Here is an 8,708-nt window from a genome sequence, read left to right as displayed (position 1 = left end):
AGCCACACCTTTTCTCACTCTTCCTTCTGCAAGACCAGAAAAGCTCCCAGCTTGGTCAGGCTCTTTCCAAGGGGTCACCTCCATGACCACTCTCTGTGACTGCTGCAGTATAAATTCATCTTTCTTTTCGAAGGGGTGATGAGAATGGTGCAGTATTGCAGCACAACTTAAAACTTCCCTGCTGGAGACACTTCCCTTGAGACACTCCAGAAGTGCCTTTGCCTTCTTCACACCTGCACCATTTCTATGGCTCATGCTCAGCTTTTATCTGACTATTACACGTCTTTCTTCTCCTTAGTTACTTCCTGCTGATGAGCTGCCAGCTTATAACAGAAATCCATCTTATTACTCCCTAATTCCCTGCAACAACAAAGTATTTAGGTTTCTAATTCCTATTTAGTCAGCGCCTAACATCCCACTGAAATCAGTAGGAATCAACAGATTCTACCATCCTCCCACTGAAATCAATGGGCATTAGGTTTTGTAGTACAGAGTAGACTAAGCTATCAGCTTTTGTCTAAGATGCTCATAATAGAAACATTATCAGCAGGAGACAAGACACCATGAATCTTAATATTTCTAATAATTATTTAAGGAGTAATAAATCAGAAGGTGCTTTTAAAGACCTAGTAATGAATTCAAAAACAAAATAAGTATGCACACTGATTTGACAGCACCCATTCTTTAAAAAAAAAAGAACTTTACTAACTGAGAAGCCCTGTTTGGTAAGGGAAAAAAGTGCTAATACAAAGTAAAAGGAGACAAAATACTACTAATAATGATAATAATATAACAGTCCTAGCTTTTCTCCCTGAGTCAGAAGGGCCAAGTGGAGCTGCACTGAAAAGAAAATGGTCCCTCCTAACCTTCTCGTCCCCTAAATCATGGTTGGTACTGCCAGTAATTTTCAGTTTCAGGAGCTCCTATGAGTACATCTTGAAAAAGGACTGCAGAGAGGATGAACTTTGATTATTGTATTCTATGCATCACTATTTCTGCCATTTTCCAAAATTTCCCTGTATTTTTCTTAGTGCTATAGTCTAGCCTTGCCATATTGCTAAATTATTACAGGACGATACTGCTTGGGATATCACTTGAAAAAATAAGGCACAAGAAGAGAAATGTCTTTGATGGAAAAATCACGATAATTTAGGAATGTGCTACTTCCAAACAAGCCAAAACCAGAAATTTATTTGTTGGAAAACCTAGACTGTAAGAATATTGCTAATCATTAGGTTCTGCAAAGTAATAGAAGTGTGTGCTTTACTTCCAACCTGCTTTATAAACATGAAATAATGTAGTAAAATGTGAGAAAAGATTGCATTATAATAATTACATGACAGCTCAGAAACAAAGGCGTGTCAGTTTTCTTCTAAGACAATTTGTTTCTTGGAAATTTACCCAGGATGACTGGCATTTCTTCATGCATCAGAGATAAGGCGTTGTTGCAGAAATGGGTGCAATAAAGGGGTAACCAGAACCTCTGGGGGCTTCTCTGTGGCAGCCCATGCAGAGGCAGGGGCAGTGCAGAACACTGAGCCGTAGGTCTGCACCCAAACACCCATCAGTTCACCTTTCAGTTAAAAGGGGGGACTCAATTCCAGCATAATTTCTTTTAGTAAAGGTTCAAAATGCTTCATCTAGCTGTGGTGAGATTTCCCTGACACAAGCTTTTTGAAAGAAAATGGAAATACTTCCCTATGAGAAGACCTAAACCAGGCACAAAGGGTGATGACGTAGTCAAGATGTGTCCCAGGAGACCTCAGGAGATTTACACAGCAGCCTGAAGACACAGCTGAAAGTTTTTCCCCCCCATCAGGCTTTTTAAAATAACTCAGCCACCAGAAAAGTCCAGATTTATAGTGTCAGGGGTAACTTTGTGAAGTTAGTGCTGTATATGAAAAGCACCATGAAGAAATTTAACCCCAGGAGTGTCATTATATATATAAAAATATACATATATATGTGTATATATTATATTTTGTGTGTGTATATATATATGAATATAAAAATAATAGACAACAGTGAGATGCTCAGGTCCTACTTAAAGAAACAATCAGAGATGATACATGGAGGTGTAAGTACCAAAGACATGTTGACTGAAATACTCCAATTCTGTGGATTAATAGCTGGATCCTGCACAGTGGCACAAGCCACTGCAATCTTCCTCAAAATCTGGACTAAGCTTGGGTTTAACAGGGATAACTAATCTTCTTGTAAGGATTTCAAGTGAGAAGAGTTCAGTACCTTTACTGGTAACTGCTCAAATATCTAATTTATCTCACAACTAGGACACTGCCTTTGTTTTCTAATTTAAAACACATCATGTCACAATATAAGAAAATACAAGGCTGAGAGATACCCTGAGAGGCCTCTTGATTCATCTGTTTTCAGGAAGGGATCATTTTTACCTAACCTGCTGTTGTATATGGTGTTGGTTCTCAACAATCTGCAGGGACACAGATAGAACCAAATCCCTCATTCCCACTTTATCGTAAATAATCTGAATAGATTGTGTTCTATAAGTCTTCTAAAAGTGGTTGATTTCATAGATCTAAATTAGTGTTTGGACCTGGGCCTTTTCTGGACCTCCATTATTTCCATATCTGTTTGGAAGGATGCCAGCTCAGTTGAATGAAATATTTAGTTCATGAACCATCCAGTGTCGTGTCTGAAGAAAGGATCACTCTCCTACAAACATACTTTTTTTTAATATATATATCCTCTGCAGACATATTTGTTTTCTTTCTTTCCTGTCCTTGCACCTTGATTAGGCATTATCAGCCTTAATTTTCTGGATGAAAACTAAAACAACAGACCTTTCTAATCATTCACCCCACAACATGTTAAAAAGCAAATATATATTATCACCTCCTATATCAGAGATGAAAGCATCGTATGGTATCTGACCAAGAGCTGGTGACCAGATAAGTCCTCTAATAATGGCTTCATCCAGGAACAGCTATGTTAATAACTCCACTTCCAGTTTCTGTCAGTGAGACAGTTTTTCATCCATCCATTTTTTGCCCTGTTGATTTCCTTTAATGAAAGATTTTAATCAGTGTGTCAGGCAGTATTAAGTGAAGTGCCATGGAGAAATCCAAAGGCACCTCCTCAGCACAGCTGCCTTAATCATCCAAACCTATAATCTTATCAAAAAGAGATAACAGACTTGTTTAACAAGATGTACGTTCCATTAAAACCATTTTGCCTGGCGTCTTCTTCTTCTTACCTTCTTAAGCTCTAACTCTTCATTGACAGAGTCCTGAATTTACTGCCCCACTGTCTGGCCCGTAAGAAATGCAGACTGCCTGATGGTCTCTGGTTTCTCCCTTTTCTTTCTAACACAGGAATAAAAAGAGGATTGTCTGAAGATACAGCATTGCCTTATTTACCAGGATGAATTATCAACTAACCACAGCAGATCTGGGTAATTCTTGCCTCAGACCTTCTTGATGCCTAATGTAAATTACTTTCTTGATTTGTTTATTAGAAGAAATGTGGTATCAAATTCTGTTTCATATCTTCCTTTGATATGGATAGTAAATTTTTTTTTCATCCACAACATCACTTGGACTAAGACTTTTGGTTTTGTTTTGTATCTTTCAAATATACAACAGAAATATCTGCTGAATATTTTTCTTTGCTCTTTTCAATTTTATATATACTTATTGCATAATTTTATATCTGAATCCAGTAGATAACTTGTACTTGACCTTAGCTTTTCTTTTCACCCCTAAAATATTTATTCTTATTGTTTGTAGTCCTTTCAATTGTTGCTATTCTACTGACTCCTCAGCTTTTCCTATAAATCACTTATATTTTAAAACTTGTAGCTTTCATTTATGGTTTTTAACTCCCACATCATTCCTGTTCTTTACATTAGGGAAATGTTTCTTTCATAGGTGCTTTTTCCTACAGGATGCCTTTAAAAAAACCTTAAAAACCAACCAAACAAATCAAACAACTCAGTTTTCTTGTTCTGAGTTTGGAAGATCATGATTTTATGGACCTTCAGGAGTATTCAGATAACCAATTTACAGAGTTACAAATTACAAGCTTTGCTACTTGTGTTCCCAAATTGCAAAAAGAGGTTTAATGAGAAGAAAGGTGTGTTGTCCAATGAAAGACAGGCAGAAGTTGCATCTACTAAACATCTTACACATCAGTATTTCAAAGCTGTATTCCAGCAGTCTTTCTGACCTGGAATTATATATGACTTGGAATTGTATATGAACAATGTATAATGGCTACATGAGCTGAGATGAAAAGTGTCTTCTCTTTTTCCTTTCCCTTCCAAATTTACAGAGCCAAAAGAGTCCCCCTCTCTTCCCCAGCTCCTTTCCTCTTTACAACCAGGAGGGATGTCTCTCCCCTTTGCAATGTCTCCCAGGATCTGTGCAATGAATCTTCTTATGATGTCACCAGTTACAGTGCAGGTCACTGCCAGCAGATTTTACAGCCATACCTCAGATCTCATCTGTAGTTAAAAGCTTCCTCACCTTCTCCTGAAAAGCTGCTGCACTATTCTACTCTTCTCTTTGCAGGAGACCTGCTTAATTTTCCTAAGACTGTTAACCTCTTTTGGCCCATCTTAGCTACTCTTTGAGTTGTCCATTTTGAGTTGCATAGAGCTTATTTTCTTTCCCATTTTTTGAACCTGTAAGTTCTTGCATATTGCTGTCCTCTATCTAACCACATGGAGATATCATTTCCATTTCTCTCCTTTTCCAAGCTGTTTCTTACTCCATGCCCCTGTGATACAACCCCATTTTCTGAGACAGAATGAGCTGGGCTATTGTGGGGATCTGGACGTCAAGGAAGTCATGTCTGCTCCTGATATAGATGAAGATGATCAGCTATTCCACAAGAACATATTTTTTTCTACACCTTATAGGCAAAGACTCTCTCCAGGCAGGATTTACTAAGGAATGTCATGACCATTGATTTCTCTAAAATGCTTGGCAGTGAATTAAACTTGTCCCTAGAAAGCAGGACCACCAACCTTTCTCCCATTAATTCCCATGTAAAATCCATTAACATCCTTCAGCTGGGAGAAACTAGACAAATATGTATAAAAGTCGCTTTCTCACGAAGAAAATTGAAACAAACTACTGATATTTCAGACCTAAAGCAAAATGTAGCTTTTTGGGAGGGTTATCTGTGTTTGTTTCATTAAAAAATCCTTTATTTTCAGAAATCCAGACAGGCAAATTGCCCACTTTTCTTCAACTGAGCTGAGATGGTTTTTGTAAGTGTTAAAATGTAGAAGGCTATATTTGAGTATACCATGACATCTCTATAAACAAAGTATACTGGGGGAGGAGAGATGGAAATGCACTCTGATTTCCATTTAAGGCTTAATCTTACCATCCTTGAATACACAGAACTTCATCTTCATACACTTTCAGCACATGGATACAGAGTGAAAAGAGGGATTGCACAGTGAAACATCCTACCAAAAAATGCAATGTCAAAAGCTGTCTGTTGAGTGACTCATTCTTTTGCGTAAATTGTAGCTCATTAAAGTGTCACAACCAGAGATCTGCTTCTTAAATCTGGACTTCTGAAATGAGCAAAAGGAGATATGGAATCTAGGTCATGTAATTTCAGAGTCCACAAAACTTTATAATCTGGTGTGACTAACATTCAAGTGCAGCAACTGCTACAAGTAAATTTTTTGGTTTGTTTTTTTGTTTGTTTGTTTGTTTGTTTTGTTTTGTTTTTTTTGTTCCAAATCCCTAAAGCTGTAACCATAAAACTGTCTGTTTGTCTGTTCAGCAGTTGTTGATTCTGGATTGGGTTTTTCCTGACTGGAAGGTTCTGGACACAATTTCAAAGTTCATACATTGATTTTTCAATACTTGGTTTATAAAACATTGGAGAAGGATCAAATGACCAGTAATGAGCCTGTTTGTGTGCATCATTGAATCTGAGGCTTGGGTGAAGGCATCAGGCTACTGCATTCTTAGGTCTTTTACAGTAGCTGCACCACCAGGTTGCTGTGCTGTTCTTTCTCAGGATGAGGCCACACAGGAGGGCAGCATGAGTTTTAGTGTACTTCAAAACCTTGATTCCTTCCTTGAGTTACCCTCCACTTTATGAGGGAAGGAAAGGGATGAAATCCCCTCCTGCCTGGATTAGCTGTGGAGGAGAGGTTACTGCAGTTCCCCAAGTACTATTCTTTTGTTCTAGGATGTCAGCTCCACAGCCATGGGCCGCTAAATAGGTTAGGTGATTATTTTAGTGTAGGTATGGAGGGAGAGATGAGTCCAAAACTCCTCCAAGGGCACCTTGTGTCTCAATGCCTTCCACCAGCCAGGGTGCACCACCTCAGTCACTGGTGGATCAATGCACCATGCTGGAAAAGCACCAGTGTGGGAAAGGGGCTGCAGTGCAAGAACAAGTCTGGCCCTGTTCGTTCAATTGTCTGTGGATGTTTTGAGCATGGAGCTTCTCCAAGAATGGACCCTAAATCAGCAAGTTATTGCTTGGCAGGCTCTGCCATGTGCAAGTTACTCTTTGCTGGAATTCCTCTGTGTCTCTCTTGCCCCGCCTTGAAGTATATACAGTTAATTTATTACCACATCTGCTGTCCCCAAGGCGTGTTTCAGAATGACCTCTCTTTGACTCGGCATTATTACCATTCCCTCCCATCACCATTTAAGTCATATCCCTTTCCTGCATTTATCCCATCTGAATTTAAAGGGGTCGAGGAAGCATAATTTAATCACTGAGCTTCACTAGCTTTATGATGTTATGGCATTGAACCTCAAAGCTTGGCAGTAAGGGGAACTTCATAACAAGTTATAATGATCCATCTTTTCTTACATATGGTGAATTTTAAGCCCCCTTCACTGATAATTTATTATTTCTACATGGTATATGAATTATTTAATGCTCCCAAGCTCTAACATATAGGAACAAAATGCTATGAAGCAATATAGATCTAGACATGCTTCCACCAAAGACAAAAAACCCAGCCCCCAGAAATTTCATTGGAAGCTCACAAACTTATAGGATTGTTGAAATGGAAATTGCTTCATTACCAAGGTGACTTACAGTGTTATATACAGAGTTGTCTTTCAAGACTTATGTAGGCACAAAGATAACATCCAGGTTTAACTCCTAAAGTAAATTCCTGACACTGCAAGATCTTACAGAATTGCTGGAACCTCACCTTCTTCAGTCCTCTCTGGTCTGGTGTCCCACACTCTATCTTGACTATGGTCTGGGGCCTAAGAGAGGGCACTGGTATGGTATTTATTGTTTAAGTATAGAAACAACATGCTGTGAAGGTCTGTTTTGGCTTCAGTCATGGATTAGGTATGAAAGATCATTCTTCAGGACTGGCATGGACAGTACTCTTCCAGGAAGCAGTCGCTGTTTGTGAAGGGTCCAAGTTCTGCCAAAGAAAAGCGGTGGGTGCCAGAAGGGACATTTATGCATCTCTTGGAAGGCATCTGCAGCTAAGGGAACAAATTCTAAACTTCTAGGCAAAGGATCCCAAAAAAACCCTCTTCAAAGCTCATCCCAGACAGTCAGTTCTCTTCAGCAGCACCAGTCTGAGGGGGATGGAGATGCTGCCCATGCCAATCTCCTGGCTTTTGTTGCTATCATAATCCAGAATTTTTTTTCAGGACGGAGCTTTACAAGTTTCATTATTTACATTATGTTGCTGTCTTCATTTCCTTCTACTCATCTTCCTTATTTCCTACTCTCCCCATTCCCATGGACAGCCTGTCCACATCATTAAATAACTAACACTCCTTTGTATTACACACCAGGGATAGCATTGCAAACATCGGCCATAAGATGCAATTCAAAAGTACAGAAATTCCTCTCTGATTTGAAATTAAGAAGGGGAAATTTTCAACCCTGAGATCACATTTTTCAGTGCATTTACGTTTCTGTATCCCTCACGGAAAATAATTTTAAAAACTTAATTGGCATTTCAATTTTTGTCATTCCATACTTACTGTATTTCCCTCCACATAAAGAATTAAAATAGACTGTGAAACTTACTGGAAGCTAAAAAATCTGGCTCTTCATTTCTAGCAAAATGATGCAGTGTTTGGCTTATAAACCCAGCAAGGGAATAATTCCAATTAAAATTGTTTTCATTGGAATGCTTAAATATGGAAATATTTCTGTTGGTTTGAATCTTCATTTCACAGAACTTAAATTCAGCTCTAACCTGATGTGTTGGTACAATTTCTGAAAAATCCATATATTTTCTTCCCAGCCTGCAGACCCTGAAGTTGACTAACACTTAAACAGAAGTTTTTAAGTAAAATTACTGAGGCTAGTCTGATAACAGCAGGACCCCATGTTACTTTTGAGCTTAGCGATAAATTTTAAAACTTCTACAAAGAAAATAATTCAAGCAAGAAAAAATCTCAAAATATATGAGCAAACAAGAATTTGGGAAATGTATTGGGAACAAACCTGAAACAAGGGAGTCTTCTTTTCTGCTAGTTAGTTGGAAGTGGAATAAGAATTTTTCAGGTTTTTTATCTCCTCTGGGCTGGAATTAACCTACCATTCAAAGTTCTTTAAATCCAAAAAAATGTAGGAGAAAATCCAAAATAGGTTCTGTGGATTGGTTTCCATCCATTAGGCTATATTTTTTTGCAAAACAGAAATCTCAATTTCATTATTTTCATGTCCAAAACCAACAGAGAATGCTTCCAAATGTAGACATACGG

Source organism: Corvus cornix, chromosome 2, assembly GCF_000738735.6.
Source record: "Corvus cornix cornix isolate S_Up_H32 chromosome 2, ASM73873v5, whole genome shotgun sequence".
In the NCBI taxonomy this organism is placed as follows: Eukaryota; Metazoa; Chordata; class Aves; order Passeriformes; family Corvidae; genus Corvus; species Corvus cornix.
The sequence above is the reverse complement of the archived record's forward strand: the minus strand, read 5'-3'. Positions refer to the sequence as shown.